The sequence below is a fragment of the Balaenoptera acutorostrata genome, chromosome 13 (genome assembly GCF_949987535.1).
Source record: "Balaenoptera acutorostrata chromosome 13, mBalAcu1.1, whole genome shotgun sequence".
Classification (NCBI taxonomy): domain Eukaryota; kingdom Metazoa; phylum Chordata; class Mammalia; order Artiodactyla; family Balaenopteridae; genus Balaenoptera; species Balaenoptera acutorostrata.
In genome coordinates this window covers 76,623,449-76,641,360 of record NC_080076.1, presented here as the reverse complement: position 1 = coordinate 76,641,360, position 17,912 = coordinate 76,623,449, and the positions used below count along the sequence as shown (strand labels likewise).

The 17,912-nt window shown below is 46.1% G+C and overlaps 1 protein-coding gene across 2 annotated transcripts in view; it reads left to right on the top strand.

Annotated features, from left to right (window-relative positions):
• DYNLL1 (dynein light chain LC8-type 1) overlaps positions 1 to 17,912 on the top strand; it is a 39,448-nt gene that overhangs the window by 16,731 nt on the left and 4,805 nt on the right. The window contains exon 1 of one of the 2 annotated variants that reach the window (XM_007183974.2): positions 7 to 156. The exons of the other annotated variant lie outside the window; for it this stretch is intronic. The gene's annotated coding sequence lies outside the window, so the exon portion shown is untranslated. Of the gene's footprint in view, positions 1 to 6; positions 157 to 17,912 lie in introns of those variants that run through there. 2 annotated transcript variants of the gene reach the window in all.

Here is a 17,912-nt window from a genome sequence, read left to right as displayed (position 1 = left end):
GCGAAAGGGTCGGAGGAGGCAAAAGGAATCCTCTTAAAGGGGACGCGGCTGCGACGACTGCGCGTGCGCGTGCGTCCCCTGTAGGTGCAAAGTGGGTCGGGGGGCGACAACCGGGAGAGAGCTTGGAGTCAGGCGATTTGGAGTCAGTTCCCGAAGGCAAGTCACTCGCCAGCTGCGTCGACTTGGGCAAGTGACTCAGGCTCCTTGGGCCTCAGTTTTCTCCCTCTGTAGCGCTGTCTACCTCACAGGTTTTTGTGAACATTTGCTGAGGTGACACGGGTGTAGCGCTCAGGGTAGGCCCCGCGGGCCGTCACTCCGCGTGCAGGGCGCCGCGGGGAGTCGGCCAGGGGCTCAGGCTGACCCCGCAGCGGACTGAAGGAGTCCTCGACGGCCTCAGGTCTGTAGCCCTCTGGGCCACCCTGTCCCTGTTTTACAGTTGCTTAGAACCGAGGGTGTTAGGTGGATTAAAATGGGTGTAAGAGACCTGAGATGGGCTCCATAACTGGACTTGAAATTTATCGGAGACAAGGAGGGAGTAAAAGAATCATTACTGGGAATTCCCTGGCGCGCGCTTCCACTGTAGGGGCACGGGTTCTATCCCTGGTCGGGGAACTAAGATCCTGCAAGCCGCGCGGCGTGGCCAAAAAAAAAAAAAAAGGATCATAACTGTAGCGACTGTCACTATAGAGTGCTTCCCGCGAACTGTGCTTTTAATCCTCACGCAGTATGGAGAGATTCCAATATTACAGGTGAGAAAACGGAGGTATCATAATGGGGTTAGGATTAGAACCCAGAGCCATGCTTCCAGCCTATGCGCTGAGTCCATCAGAAGCTCGGGAGCTCAGGTAGACTCCCACCTTGGAACGTTTCCACATTTACATTCCATTGAATGCATTTACATTCAGGGCAGAGCATTGAACCTGGGGACGTTACAAGAATGAGGTCTTGCATCTAGAGTCTTGATCTAAAAAGATTTTTCATGTTAAACATGAAACCTCTGGGGCTTCCCTGGTGGCGCAGTGGTTAAGAATCCGCCTGCCAATGCAGGGCACTAGGGTTCGAGCCCTGGTCCGGGAAGATCCCACATGCCGCGGAGCAACTAAGCCCGTGCGCCTGCTCTCTAGAGCCCGCGAGCACATCTACTGAAGCCCGCGTGCACCTCAACGAAGAGTAGCCCCCGCTCTCCGCAACTAGAGAAAGCCCACACGCGCAGCAATGAAGACCCAATGCAGCCAAAAATAAATAAATAAAATAAATAAATTTGTTAAAAAAAAAAACCTCTGTGGATTGATGGATGGGTAGATACATGAGAAAGCAAATACAGTAGAACGTTAACTAGAAGGTGGGTTAACTAGTAGAATCTAGATGGTGGGTGTATTCAGTGTGTTCACTGTACCATTCTTTCAACCTTTCTATATATTTGAAAACTTTCATAATAAAGTGTTGGGGGGAGTTATGAAACAAAGACAAACTCTGTTAGTGCTAGCAATAGCAAGAGAATAAAACCAAATATTTAATTTGTAAATTTATTTATTTATTTATTGGCTGCGTTGGGTCTTCGTTGCTGCTCGCCGGCTTTCTCTAGTTGTGGCGAGCGGGGGCTACTTTTCATTGCGGTGCGCTGGCTTCACATCGTGGTGACTTCTCTTGTTTCGGAGCGCGAGCTTCACTAGTTGTGGCACACAGGCTCAGTATTTGTGGCTCAGGTGCTCTAGAGCGCAGTCTCAGTAGTTGTGGTGCATGGGCTTAGTTGCTCCGCGGCATGTGGGATCTTCCCAGACCAGGGATCCAACCTGTGTCCCCTGCATTGGCAGGCGGATTCCTAAACACTGCGCCACCAGGGAAGTTCCCTGATTTCTATATTTTTATTTGTGCTTTTCTGTGTTTATGAAATTGTCTGTAATTAGCATGTACTACTTTCATAATTGGAATAAAAAAATAAATTATTTCTAAAATAAAACAATCAGAACCATCTGTTGTATTCTGGATTATGTAAAACTTCTAGTTGCTCTTTCCTGGCCTTCAGAAAGCAAGCAGGAAAGAGCCCTGGCCAAAGTATATAGGAGCTTATGTATCCTAAAGGCATCCTAAAGTCCAGATGCCTCCTCATTTGGGGGGGTGCTTAGGTGTACTAAAACCACCCTCTGAGTCCTACCACTCCTACGTGATTGTTGCCTGGAATGTGCTGGTGGAGACAGTTGGGTAGTCTCCTAGGGAGAGAGAGGTGGAGTCAGCTAAGTGACCTAACAGAACTCTAGGTGTAAATAGTAATGATTCAACTCGTCTTGTGCAAAGTCTTGCAGCTTGTGATCACCAAAGAAGTTCATATGTAGCCTAGAAAATGTCCCCAGATCTGGGGATGTGACAAGTACAGCCTTTCTGGATTAGGAGGAAGGCAGCTAAATCGCTAAGAGGCATCATCCAGGGAACCCCAAAGGTGGATTTGTTTCTGTGAGCCCAGATACTAACCTTTGCAAGTTAGAACCCAAATGAAGCCCAAATTATGGCCTAATGCTAAAGAGGCCCATGGACTCCATTCTCTACCAAGGCCACAGATGCTAAGCAGGGACACCCTTTTGAGCTTTTGCTCATCTGGTTATTCAACATCATCAAGTACATGCTATAATTTAGGCCCTGGTTGCATGCAGTAATACTGTTCTGTCCTCAAGGTGTATATTCAAGTTGTTATTCAAACAGTCAATTTAGAGCACAGTTGAGATAAGGGTAAACTGCTGTGAGGCCACCTAATGCAGTTTTAGAGATTATAAGGGAGGCTTCCAGGAGGAGATATTTAGGTTGAGCCCTGAGGGACCAGTAGGAGTTAACCGTAGGGAAGGAGAAGGCTTTTTAGACAAAAAGGACAGCATGAGCAATTGCTCAGATCATGAGATTATGGCAGACCAGGGGCAACCCCCACCTCCCTACAGTATGGCTGGGGCAAAGAGTTCAAGTAGGAAAATGGAGGGCAAAGGAGCTGAGGCCGGGGCCTGCAAGGCCTAGTAGACCGTATTATGGAGTTTGGACTCTACTGAGGGCAGTGAGTAGCCATTGAAGGGTTTTAAGGAGTTATGTTGGGATGAGACCTTCTCAGAAGGAAGTGGCAGCTGACGGGATGGGAGATAACAAGTAGGGGAGGAGACTGAGAGCTAATTTGAGTGGAGGGTAACTGCAGGATAGTAGGGAAAGGAAAGAGAGTCAGGGAGAGAAGTGGCAGCAGCTGCCATTATAGGGAAACTTGGGGAAAGAGGAGAGATAATTAAAGGGTCAGTGTAGGAAGTATTGCTGTGTAATCGCAGTGTAAGCCCCCTCCTGTGACTTCATTAAAAAATCTGCATTATCCATTAATGATTTTAGAGTTGGATTCATATTGTTCTGGGAAGATATGACAGTGTGCTCAGATTAGCCCAAAGGTGAGTATAGGTAAGAACAGGGATAGCCCTGGGTGGCCTATTGACTAGTAGGTTACATGGGGAAGTAACATGGGATTGGGTGCAGGGAAACACCAATGGGGAGACCACTGCCGTCATCCAAGCAAGAGATGCCAGTGGTCTGATGTAAGGTGATAGAGATAGATGCTAAGGAGATGAGATATTCCAAAGACAAAAATCATAGGACTTGGAGATAGATTGGTCGTGGGAGCTGAGGAAGGAGGAGGAGTCCAGGTCGATTCCCAGGTTTCTGGCTTGGGGTACTGGCTAGGCAGTGGTATCGTTCTGAGACAGGGAATAGAGCAGAAGGAACTGATCTGCAAGAGGATGAACAACGATGAGTTCAGATACGTGTGGAGGAGGTAAGAAGGAAGGGTAAGAAGTGTGATGGCTCTAGGCTCTATGTGCTCTCTCCGAGAACAGAATTCCAGGTGCGTGACCAGGTGATGGTGGATGGGCATTGGAGTCCTCTGATACGTGGGATAGGCCTGCCCTTCCCACAGGGTGGGGCTTTCACTTAAGCTGTATGGGAGCTCAATAAAGTTCATCATTCCTAATATGATGATAAGAATGGCACCAGTGGGATTGTCTTCAGATTGAAAAGAAGCCTTTGGCCTTGGCAGACTGTGAAGAGTTAATGCATTTCCCACAGCAAGCCATTTACTAGGGAGTAGGGCAGTGCCCAATAAAAAAAAATAATAAAGCAACACTGGGGATAAAACATTCTACGAACCTGCCCATCTGGTTTCCTCCCTTTCCCTATGACATCAGTCCCCTCTGGCATCCAAGCAAAATGTTTTCTTCTCTGCCAGCCTCAGTCATGAGCTTCTCCCAGACCCTGGCCCTTGGGAGCAGTGGGCAGAAGAGGAAGTGATGGGGGAGTAAACCATCGGTGGGAAAATGAGTCATCTCAGAGAAACTGGTCCAGGCTGGCAGAGAGGGCTTGGGCTGGGTCGCTGTGGAATGTGTTTCTGGCCACTGTACCCTAGGAGCTTTCTGTCATTCTTTGCCACTTTATTTGTGCGATGGAGTAAAATGAAACATTCTGGAGAGCTACATAATTAAGAACTGAGCCGTGCAGGAGAGGAAGGGGACAAGCAGCAGCAGAACTAGGAGATCTGGAGAGAGTGTGGAAGGGGGTGCAGAGAGCTTTAGGGAAGCAAGTGCCATGTGTAGGTGGATGAGAAGAGAAGAAAGATGGGAAAGATAATTCAAGAAGAGTTGCAGTACATTGTGACTATTTGGTGTTTTCTTAAGAGACTGCAGAAAATCGGTAACATTTTCAATTATTTTGGGGTAATGAACTGATGTTTCTTTGAATGTGGCCAGACAAGTAGGAACATGAGGGCCTGGTTTCATATGAGGTACATCTAAAGCAGTAAGCATGCTGAAGCTGTAGCAGCCTCATTGCTTCATTTTTGCCAACTTGCTGTATTGTGAGATGGAGGCCTCAAATAGCTTGTCATGTCAGGGCTGCTTTTTCTCGGATCCGTGGGCTGCAGGGGTCAGTGAAGCACTGCCTCCCCTCCCAACCCCCCCACGAAAGTTGTAAAAGTTGAAAGTTGTAAAGTTGGATGCAAAATATTGCACGTGAGCAAGATAGTCTTGATTCTGGAAGAATATTCACACAGGGCTATCCAATAGAATTTGCATGATGATAGAAACGTTCTCTATCTGAGTGCAATATGGTAACCCCATGTGGCTACATGTAGCTCTTAAGCACCTGAAACGTGGCTGCTACAGCTGAGAAACCGAACTTTTAATTGTATTTAACTGTAATTAATTTTGATTTTAATAGCCAAATGTGGCTAGTGGCTACCATACAGGACAGTGCAGTTTATCATTTTCAAGGGTCTGTAAACCTATACCCCCCAAACTCCCCCCCAGAAAAGTTAAGAACCACTAGGACCAATCCCTTTATAGCCCTGTTGTGTTGGCACATAGTAAGTGTTTAATAAACACCTGTTAATTTTTTAACTAGTACTTAAAGAAGAGTAGCTCTAGCTCCAGAAAAAGGGAGCTGAAGTACAAAATGACAAATGGGCTACTCAATTTCACCAAGTTTTATTTTCTAAGCCCTAAGTTCCTTACCCTTGACCCAAAACTTTTCCCTAAACATTTTCCGCTCTGTCACATACCTTGGAAACTTATTTTATGGCACAGTGAACCAGAAGCACAAGCAAAGGGTGGAAGGGGTGTGAAAAGATTAACAACAGTGCTGATAATGTTTTTTGATGCAGCAAGAGGATGCACTGATTTAATAGAATCCTAACGCTTTTGCACTCAATCTTGTACTAAGCAGATTTTTAATGAACTGCATCGATATAATTTGGTAAGAGCACCTCAAAAGTAAACACATTCCTTAAAGGTAAAAACAAATATGGGAAGTACCTGCACATTTTATAAGAGTGAAAAACAAAACAAAAACAAAACCAAAAACAAACCCCCAACCTTCGAAGCTGTACCTCCCCCAGTGCTAACATGTGCACAGTAGCTAAATTTCCTTCTGTCTGGCTGAGGCTGGCTCTCCCCCTCAGCCAGCACATGTGCAGGGCTTCTGTGAATGTCACATTGACAAACGTTCCCTGGAGCTAGGCAGCTGGGGACCAGTTTCTTTTGTTATTCCCTCCTTCTCGTGGGCTGCCAGTTTTTCTTGTCATGGCACGCTCCTTGACAGTGCCTGCAGGAGACTAGGGTTTTTTCCCTCGTGGAACACTCTGACCCCAGCTCTAAAAGCCCAGGCTTGTGTATGTGGCATCTGGGACTTTGGTGGTTTTCCCCACTCCTTGCCCACTTGACATTTGTTCATTCATTCCACCGGGTATTTACTGAGCCGCAGAATAGCCTGGCTCTGTGCTGGGTGCCAGGGACACAAGAGTTATCAAGACCCCCACTGTTCACAGACAAAGGGGCAATGGCAATGGGTGCTCCTGCAGCTCTTAACCCAGAGCTGAATGGGGTGTTCAGGGAAGACTTCTTGGAGGGAGTGGCTTCTGAGCTGAGACCTGACGTACCAGCTGGTGTTAACCAGGTACATGAGGAGAGAAGAAAAGCATTCCAGGCAGAAGGAAAAGCATGTGCAAAGAAAGCTGGGACGACTTCTGTCGCTTTGGGGAAGCTACCCAGCTCAGCACAGTTAGGTGGGGCTGAGGAGTGTTCTTTCTTTCTCACTCTACAGCCGCCAGTGACTTAGGGTGAGAAGCCCTAATGTAAATCAGAGCCTGGCTGGGTTAGATTATACATGTAAATCCTAAGTATTTCAGCTGCTCATACAAATGTTTATTGTATATCCCTGACTAGGATGATTGTAAAGGGGATGAGATAGGCTGGAGGGAGGGGAGAGCCTGAGGGGAATATAGTCTCACAGTCTCCTAGGGGAGCTGTGCAAAGCAAAAGGGTGCTTGTTTGGAAGCCAGAAGGAAAGCGGAAGAGAACCAAGCAGAAATCCAGCGATCCCTCCTGGGCCTGAGGAAGAAGGGCCGCAGGGGGTGCTGTATTCAAAATGCTAGGATGCTTATTAATAACTATAATTCCCTAAGGAACTGGAAGCATCCTCGAGGTCCACCCAGAGGGGACTTGCTACATGGGAAACGTGCAGTTCTGAATACCATGCAGATGTGAAAAAGAGCAAGTCCCTATACGTAGTTATGAAAAGATGTGCGAGATATTTATGGAATGCCTACTGTTGGCACTGCGCTAGATGCTAGGGTGCCAGCGGTGGAGGGGACAGTGTCTGCCTCCCAGAGAGAACCCCGTCTGCATCCCTTTATCTTGGCCTTTGTGATTTGCCTTCACCAGTCTCTCCCTCATCTCCCATTACTCCCAGATTGCCAGCTTCTCCAGGATCTGCTGTGTCTGAAAGCCTCTACCGCGTCTTGCAGGGGCTAGTTCTTCTCCTTGGAACATTGATTTCTCCACCTCTGCCTCCCCAGTCTTTAGCCTGACCAAATCCTCCTTGGCCTTCAGGTCCCTGACTTAGTAAGTTAGTATTCAGTGATGCCAAGACCTGTGTGACCCCAGCCTCGAACTTTCCTCCCAGTTTGTACCTCGGAAAGGCCTAGGTGTCCCCTACTGCTCCTTTCATTCCCTCAGTATTTTTGCCAGTTGATTTGTCTAAGCACATTCTAGAATCTTTCTATCAAGTTCTACATGGCATCTTCTAGTTTTTTTCATTGGAATGGTGTTATATCTGTAAATTTACATGGGGAAAATTTTTCCATTCTTGCTGTATTTGGCCCTCCCACCCAGAAGTTTGGTATCACTTTCTATTTATTCACATCTTTTTTCTTCTTTTCTCCTATTTGTGGCTTATAATTTTTATATTTATTGAAATCTATATCTGTAGCACTGTGCTGATACCCAGGGACTACCTGCGGTGTCTTTTTTTGACACCACCTCTGACACCAAATGTGTCGTTTTTCCACACCAGTTCTCCAATTTTCCAATGCCAACTCTGTGTCCAACAATTCACAACTACCCAGAGTTAGTGCAGACCCCCACAGGTTAAGGACTTAGTCCCATAAGACTTACCCTCAGTTCAGATGCCAGCTGAAAATGGGGTTACCAGTCTACCCACACTTCTTCCAGGCTGACTATAAATTTGGGGTTCCTATAGACTGTTTATCCCCCAAAATTCATATGTTGGAACCTAACCACCAATGTGATAGTATTAAGAGGTGAGGCTTTGGGGAGATAATTAGGTCATGAATAGGATTAGGGCCCTTACAGAAGAGGCCTCAGAGAGCTCCCTCACCCCCTCTACCATGTGAGGACACAGAGAGAAGATGGCCATCTATGAACCAGGAAGTGGGCCCTCACCTGAACCTGCCCATGCTGGCACCCTGATCTTGGACTTCCAGTCTCCAGAACTGTGAGACTAAATGTCTATTGTTTATAAGCCACCCAGTCTATATAATATTCTGTGACAGCATCCTGAACAGACCAAGACAGGAGTCATGAGCATGGAGGTGTTATTCAAAGCCTTGAAAATGGAAACTATGAGAAGTGGTCCAAAGACTGAGGCCTGGAACACTTCTTCCTTTAGAGGCCAGGGAGAAGAGGTGGAGCAAGTAGATGAAGCTGAGGAGGAGCAGCCAGTGAGCCAGGAGAAGAGGGAGAGTCCTGGGGATACTAGAAGCCAAGCGAAGAATGAGCTTCAGAGAGGAGGAGAGCAACTGTGACAAGTACATCAATGAAGGACGCTGAGAACTGGCCACTGCATTTAGCAGCGTGGTGGTCACTGGTAACCTTGATAAGCTGCTTTGGTGGAATGGACTGGAGAGTGAATGGGAAGTGTCTTAGTCTGTTCAGGCTCCTACAACAAAATACCATGTGCATCTCATTCAATGTCCACTTCCTCTACACACAAAACGTAAACTCCATGAGTTGCTCCCTTTCATGTCCCTAGTGCCTAGATGGGGGCCTTGTACCAAGCAGATGCTCAATAAGTATCTCTTGAAATAATGAACAAGTGACTAAGAAACAGGGCAGGAACTCTCAGTGTTTATCCTCTAATTGGCCAAAGCACTTAGGCAAGAAAAAATTAAATAAGTAATGGAGCTTTTCTTCGGCAGGTGCTGAGGGAGGTACATCTCTGTACCTAGCACCTAGCTCGGGGCCTGGCGCACAGTGAAAGCTCAGAGAATGTTGCTAGCTGAATAAGCATTACCTCTTATATCTGCACGTACTCCTCCCATTGGTGGTGATCTCATCAAGTCCCGTGGCTTTAAGTGTCATCTATAATCTGATGACTCCCCAAATTATAGGTCTAACCTGGACCTCTTCCCAGAACTCATATATCCAACTGCATTTTTTTTTTCCAACTGCATATTTGACATCTCCACTTGGAATGTCTAATAGGCATCTCAAACTAACATAGCCAAAACAACTTTTTGTTTCTCTTTTGGCCAGCCTTCCCTATCTCAATCCATTCTTCCCATTGTTCAGGCCACAAGTCTTGGAGTCATGCTTAACTCCTCTCTTTCCCCCACACCCTGCATTCAATTAATCAGCCAATCTGTCAGTTCCACCTCCAGAATATATCCAGAATCCAACCACCTCTCATCCTACCGCTGCTGCTACCGTCCTGGTCCAGGCCACCATCACCTCTCACCTGGACTGTTGCAGTAGCCTCTTCCTGGCCTCTCTGCTCCCACTGGCTTCCCCACACTCTATCCTCCACCCAACAGCCAGGTCATCAAGTCTTGGCTCAAATGGCACCTTCTCAGAGAGACCTGCCTGGAAACCTCTATTTAAGACAAGATCTCTCACTCTGTCCCCTTTGGTTCCCTTAGTCTATTTTTATCCATTGAACTTAGCAGGGTCAGACATATTTTTGCTTGTTTATTATCTTTATCCTCGTTTTAGAATATAAGTTCCATGAAGAAGGGATTTTGCCTGTTTTGTTCTCTTGTGGATCCCTAGTAGGGTTCTGGTCACCAATTACGATGGAGTTTCCCTCATACCAACAAGCAATTCTCTGGACACCAGCTGGGTGTCCTACAATTCAAATCAGTTCTGACACCATCTACCTGGAGATGACATCAGAGTCCACTGTCAAGGGTTCAGTCCTACAAGACTGCCCCTCCCCCCACTTAAGATGCCAGTTGCAAGCCCAGGTTGTACTTTTGACCAACTGGCTATAAGTCAGAGGTGCCCACGGTCCCCTCCTTGAGTCCAATTAATTTGCTAGAGCAGCTCACAGAACTCAGAGAAACATTTTACTTACTAAATCACTGTTTGTTTGTTTTAAACATCTTTATTGGAGTATAATTGCTTTAAATCACTGGTTTATTATGAAAGGCTGTAACTCAGGAACAGCCAGATAGGAGAGACACAAGGTATGGGGAAAGGGTGGGGGGGCTTCTGTGTCTTCTGCAGCACACCGCCCTTCCTGAACCTCCATGTGTTCACCAACCTGGAAGCTCTCTGAACCCTGTCCTTTTGGGGTTTTATGGAGGCTTTATTACATAGACATGGTTGATTAAATCATTGGTCATTGGTAATTGAACTCACTCCCCAGCCCCTCTTCCCACCTCAGGGGCCAGGGGTGGGACTGAAAGTTCTAAGCCTTTAATCTCATGGTTGGCTCCACTGACAACCAGCCCCACCTTAGGTGCTTTCCAAAAGTCAGCTCATCAGCAGAAACTCAGTTGTAGTGGGAAGGGGCTTGTTATGAATAACAAAACACTCATTTCGCCTTTATAGCTCTGAAGTGATTTCAGGAACTGAGGACAAGAGACCAAATGTTATAACAAAAGATGCTTCCATTGCTCTTGTTATATTTATATATAACAAGAGATAGATATAGATATAGATATATAGATATATATATATATAAAATATGTTTATAATATATATTTCTTAACTAAATCATAATGTCACAATCCCCAGCATCCAGAACAGTGACTGACACCTGGTTCTCTCTCAGCAATCATGAATGAAGGTCTGAATGAACTCTTGAGTTCTGGAGAGTCAGGTTTTCTTCCAGTCAGTGAATAAGAATGGAGATGCCAGAAATCAGATACCAACTGCTTGTTCCTTTGTCTGGGGCCCTAGAATAATTGAGATTTAACTTGGGGCCACTTTGCATATAATTAAAGAGTGACAGCAAGGTCACCTAGTGAGTCAGAGGGGGCTCCTAGAGCAGACTCAAGTCCTGCCTCATAGTCTATGCAGGAGGGAACTTGTTCTGTAATTGTTGGACATCCCATCCCTTTGTCTGTAAGTAAGCCCGCCTGCCTTGTGGTCCTTACACAGGGCTGTGAGTTTGGGATCTGTGGCATTCAGACTCAACCTAGATTATTTATTTATTTATTTTTTGGCCACACCGCTTGGCTTGTAGGATCTTAATCCCCCGACTAGGGATTGAACCTGCGTCCTCAGCAGTGAGAGCGCTGAGTCCTAACCACTGGACCGCCAGGGAGGTCCCATCCTAGATTATTTAGGGCACTGGTTCTCAACTAGGGGGCAGTTTCACCCTCCAGTGGACATTTGTTGCTGTCTGCAGACTTTTATTTATTTATTTATCTTTGGCCGTGGGCTCTAAGTTCCCCAACCAGTGATTGAACCCGGGCCCTCAGCAGTGAGAGTGCAGAGTCCTAACCACTGGACTGCTAGGGAATTCCCTGTCTGGAGACATTTTTGGTTAATAACTGGGTGTGCGGTGCAATTGGCATCCAGTGGTTAGAGGCTAGGGATGCTGTTAAACATCCTTCAACGCACAGAACAGTCCCCCAACAGAAAACTTTCTGGTCCAAAACATTGGTTCTGAGGTTTAAGAATCCTGGTTTAGGGTACCATTAATGATAATTGGTAGCCAGCATCATTGACCTTTGTCATGTGCCAAGTCCTATACCACCTACTTTATATGCACCATCTCAATCTCCAAATTGTCCTTGAGAAACAAGGACTATTACAATCCCCATTTTACAGGTGAGGAAACTGAGGCTCAGAGAGGTAGAGTCACTTACCTAGGGTCAGACACCTTAGTAGGGGCAGGGTAAGGCCGCACACCCAGGTCCGCCTGGCTTCAAAGTCTGTACTTTTAGCCTCTACTCTGGGTTTTCTGCTTACTGATTGGGAGCTGAGGGGGGCCCACTAGGCCTCTCTGGACGTGCCTGAATTTATCTGCTGCCCCCCTGGACAGGGGGCTGAGCAATCAGGCTTCGGAGATATCTGTCCATTCAGGTGAAGCTTGGCTATGGGCCAGAGGGAAGCTTTTTCTTCCCTGAGTTATCCCAGTCTGTCTGGCCTCACTCTCCCTGCACTGCAGTACAGTACTTGGCTCCACAGCTCAGTTCCCCTGCCAGCCCCGGGCTAGTGCCAGCCCTTCTCCATAGGAAGAAAGCTTCTAGATTCAGACCAAGGCCTTGCACACTCTCCCACTGAGCCTCTCCTTTCTGTACAGGAGTTCTTGAATCAACCCTGGGGACTGCAAGGTCACATTCCTCACACTTCCTTTCAGGTAAGGGAGGGCTGGAGCTGCTAGGTTGGTGACAGAACTCATGGTCCAAGAAAGCGCTTGAGGTCCCAGAAAATCTTGGAAAGTGATTGCTGGACAGAGCTGGGAACAGTGCAGTCCTGGGCCAGTGGCAGGGTGCAGGCTATGGCTTTTTCTAGCTTGTTTTGGGACCTCCAGTCCCTGCAAGAAATCCCTCAGTGTGCTTGTGAACAAATCCAAAGGGCTTTCTGAGGGCCCTGGGAAAGTCTGATGGCTAAAGTACAAAGAATTTGTTCAGAGAAGATCAAGACAGTCAAGGACCAATCTGGGGTCAAATTTGAGAGGAAACAACTCTGAATTAGTTTGAAAAATCCATTCTTTCTTCAGTCCATCTATCCATCCATTCATCTATCCATCCATTCATCCATCTGTCCAACATATATTTAGGGAGCTCCCAGCAGGAGCCACGGATGCTGAGAGTCTCTGGGGACACACATCATCTCCCTTTGTCTGGGGAGGTGAGGCAGCTCAGAGGTTTCATCTACCACGTGGGACTGTACAGTCAGACAGAGCAGGGTTCAAATTCCAGCCTTGTCATTTCCTAGCAATGTGACTTTAGGCAAGGGACTTCACCTCTCCGCACCTCATTTTTCCTCATCTGTGTAATGGAGAGATCAACAGCTCTTAACATCCGCCTTATAGAGTTGTGAGAAGTCAAGGAGATAATGTGTCCCAAATGCTTAGCACATAGTAAGTTCTCAGTACATAACAGCAGTAGCTACCATCTTTTGGACCTTGGCTAGGTCTTTTTTTTTTTTTTGGGCTGCACCGCGCGGCATGCAGGATCTTAGTTCCCTGACCAGGGATCGAACCCGTGCCCCCTGCAGTGGAAGCATGGAGTCTTAACCACTGGACCACCAGGGAAGTCCCTGGCTAGGTCTTTAGATGCATTATTTAATATAAACCTTGCCACCACCCTACAATGAAGGTATTATCTCCATTTAAAAATCAGGAACCTATACCTCTGAGAGGCTAACTCGTAGGAGGGCACACAACTTAGGTTTTTCCCAAGTCTGTTTCATTCCAAAGCCTATGATCTCAGAAGCTTTGCCTCCCTCTAATGATGATTTCCAGTAATAAGAATAGAAAATGCATGTTTTCAGGCTCAGAAGGGTTCTCAAGAAAACTTAGCAGCTAGGAGTGGAATATAGTGAGTTGCCCAGACATGTGATGCTACAGAACCCAATTGATGGGCCAATTCAGTGGGACCTGGTGAGGGAATCTTGCATTCATTCCAAGAGTATAGGTTATTCTAGAGCAATTGTTCTTTATCCTCCTTGGGTTCTGAATCCCTTTGTGCCTCTGATGAAAGGTATAGATCCTCTCCCTGAAAAAATGCCTGTAAGCACAACACACATCTTGTGCATAATTCCTGGGGACTTGTAAAACCTTCGCAATCCATCCACCGGACCCCCTTTAAGAACCCTCTGCTAGGGCAGCGTTTCCCAAGTGTGGGACACATATCACTGGCGGGGTCCCAGATCAGTTTAGCAATATGAGGACAAAACGTTTTATATTATAGTATTTGTTTATATTTTATGGTTACCTTCTATTTATGATGAATGAGACTAGTTTTCTGTTTATGGTAATAATATAAATTTGCCTTTTAAAAATACTTATTAAAAATAGGGAGTTTAATTAAAGAAAAATATTGAAGAAATAATAGTAGAGGTAGGGTGCGGGTATGGCAAAAATCATGAGGATGATTTAGGAAATGTCTCTGGGGTTTCTCCTTGGTGGAGTCATAGTGGGTTTACTTTGGCGTCATCTGAATTTCCAGAGGACCCTGGAAATGACTATTCTTGGGCTCTCTACGTTGATGGCATGGTTCTGATCAACCAAAAATGCTGTTGAGTCTCCACTTTCTTACCTTCCCATGGAATTCCCCTAGTGCCTATGATGAGATGAACCCTCCCTGCTGCCAATCAAAACTACACCAGATACTGTCCTCATGCAGATCTAAGTGGAAGCATTTTGGTGCCATACCCATTCATTTATTCAGCAAACACCATGTGCCAAGTAGCAAGCATAGGCCATGCTCCATTCAGGCCCAGAAAGTGTGAAATCCCCAGCACCCAAGGGTAAAGCCAACTTGTCTGAGGTGATGGATAGAGCACTAGATTTGGAGTCAAACAGACCAGGATCTTAGAAATCTGGTTCCATAACTAACACGCTGTGTAATCACAGGCAGGTCCTTTCCCGTCTGCTGTGGTTGCTTTTCTGACAAATTTTTTTTTTTTTTTTTGCTGAGCCGCATGGCTTGCAGGATCTTAGTTCCCCAACTAGGGATTGAACCCACGCCCTCGGCAGTGAGAGCTCGGAATTCTGACCACTAGACCACCACGGAATTCCATGACATCACTTCTGATACTGTGTTTGTTTGTTTGTTTTTCTAACACCAAATACTTATTTTTCCACATCAGTTCTCCAACATCCACTGGGTGTCTAACAATTCAGTTCTGACGCTGACTCCCAGAGTTAGCACAGACCCACAGGCTAAAGGCACAGACCCACAAGACTGCCCCCACTTCAGGTGCCAGCTGCAAATGGGGTGCCCAGGTTACCCTCACTGTGCCCAGCTGACTACAAATTTGGGTTCCCACACCACTTCCTCAGGCTTGATAATTCTCTAGAATGACTCACAGAACTTAGAAAAGTACTCTACTTACTATTACAGATTTATTATAAAGGATGCAACTCAGGAACAGCCAAATGGAGGAGATGCATAAGGCAAGGTATTGGGGGGTAGGGTGGTGCAGAGTTTCAGTGTCCTCTCAGGGTGCACCACCTGCACAGCACTTTATGGTTTTGGAGTTTTTATGGAGAATTTGTTACATGGGCATGGCCACTGGTGATTGAACTCAATCTCCAGCCCCTCTCCCCTCCCAGGAGGTCAGGAGATGGGGAAGGTAGGGGAAGGGGACATGGGTAGGAAAAGGGGGCTGAAAGTTTCAACCCTCTAATCATATGGTTGTTTCCTCTGATGACCAGCTATCTAGATATATGAAACTATCTGTATATCTGAAGGCATCTTGCCTCCTTCCCCCCAAAGAGTCACCTCGTTACCTAAACTCCAGCGTAGCTGATAGGGACTCATTATGATAACAAAAGATGCTCTTATAACTCAAATAATTTCAAGAGTTTAAGAGCTCTGTGCCTGGATCTTTGGACAAAGACGAAATACATACATATATATATATATATATATATATATATATATATATATATATATATATATATATGTTTTATTATACTTCTTTGAGTCTGTCTTCTGGTTACAAAAAGAGAGTATTCAGCGGAATAAAAGGTTGCCAACTGGAGGCCCATAGGCCATATCTAGACTGCACTGTGTTTTAAGAAATGAATTTGTGACCAACATTAAAATGATGATATTTCCCATAAAAATAATTCAGATTTCTGGTCTCTCTTGAAAATCAGATGATTTTAGCACCACTGGGTCAACAATCCTAAATGGCAACATCTGCCTGGCACCTTTTAAAGGGCTTTTCTAGGGACTTCCTTGGTGGTGCAGTGCTTAAGAATCCACCTGCCAATGCACGGGACATGGGTTCAAGCCCTGGTCCAGGAAGATCCCACATGCCACAGAGCAACTAAGCCCGTGCACCACAACTACTGCGCCTGTGCTCTAGAGCCCGCTCCCACAACTAGAGAAAGGCTGCGTGCAGCAACGAAGACCCAATGCAGCCCAAAATAAATAAATAAATAATTTTTTTAAAAAAGGGCTTTTCTATTTGCCACAGTCCCCTCCACTCCCTATTGTACCACCTACCTCACCTCACTCATTAATGTTACCTGCTGGGCTTCTGTACTTCTAAAGCCCTTTCAAACCCCCAAACCCATGATATTGGAAAGATTAGGTTACTGTTGACTAGAAACTACTTGAGGATGGGGCTGTAACTGACTCTGGGTATATATTTCAAGCATCCAAATCCTGCACAGAACATTTCATTTACAACTAGGGGATATTTATTGCCTGTCTCACTGTGCGATAAGCAGATAGGAAATGAGAAATGATTCTGCAAAAATAAGTGGTAACAGAATGAAAAAGGCCGTTGGTTCCTAGAAATAATATCCCTAAAAGGTCTCTTGGGGTTAAACACAGGCCAGAAAAGCATGAGTTTCTTTTTTTTTTTTTTTAATATTTATTATTTATTTGGCTGCGTCAGGTCTTAGTTGCCGCGTGCAGGATTTTTGTTGGGGCATGCGTGATCTTTAGTTGCGGCACACGGGATCTTTTAGTTGCGGCACGTGGGCTCTCGTTCCCCAACCAGGGATCTAACCCAGGTCCCCTGCATTGGGAACACGAAGCCTTTATTATTTTAATTAATTAATTAATTAATTTATTTATTTATTTATTTATGGCTGTGTTAGGTCTTCGTTGCTGCACGCAGGCTTTCTCTAGTTGCTGCGAGCAGGGGCTGCTCTTTGTTGTGGTGCACGGGCTTCTCATTGCAGTGGCTTCTCTTGTCGCGGAGCACGGGCTCTAGGCGTGCGGGCTTCAGTAGTTGTGGCACGTGGGCTCAGTACTTGTGGCTCATAGGCTCTAGAGCGCAGGCTCGGTAGTTGTGTCGCACGGGCTTAGTTGCTCTGTGGCATGTGGGATCTTCCTGGACCAGGGCTCGGACCTGTGTTCCCTGCATTGGCAGGCGATTCTTAACCACTGCGCCACCGGGGAAGCCTGGGAACACGAAGTCTTAACCTGTGGACCACTAGGGAAGTCCCAGCATGGGTTTTTGATAGTGCTCTTCCTTCACTTTTTAAATATTTATTTATTTATTTTTGGCTGCGTTGGGTCTTCGTTGCTGCGTGCGGGCTTTCTCTAGTTGCGATGAGTAGGGGCTACCCTTCGCTGCGGTGTGCGGGCTTCTCATTGCGGTGGCTTCTTTTTGTTGCGGAGCATGGGCTCTAGGCTTGCAGGCTCAGTAGTTGTGGCGCAGGGGCTTAGTTGTTCTATGGCATGTGGGATCTTCCCAGACCAGGGATCGAACCCATGTCCCCTGCATTGGCAGACGGATTCTTAACCACTGCGCCACCAGGGAAGTCCCACTTTTTAAAAAAAAATTTTATTTATTTATTTATGCTGTGCTGGGTCTTAGTTGCTGTGTGTGGGATCTTCGTTGTGGCATGTGGACTTCTTGGTTGCCGTATGCATGCGGGACCTTGTTCCCCGATCAGGTATCAAACCTAGGCCCCCTGCATTGGGAGCGTGGAGTCTTACCCACTGGACCACCAGGGAAGTCCCTCTTCCTTCACTTTTAAAGAAAATAATTAGGGTCAAGAGCTGGTTGAGATGAGCAGTAAACACAGAAGATGCTCGGGAAGGCAGGTGCTACAAATGGAGAAAAACCTACAGGCATTTATCGAGCAAAATCCTCTTATCTGTTAGAAAACCTTAACATCATCCCATTTCAAACTCCTTTTCTTCAGTTATTAATAAGAAAAAGGCACACTGTTTCCTCAGC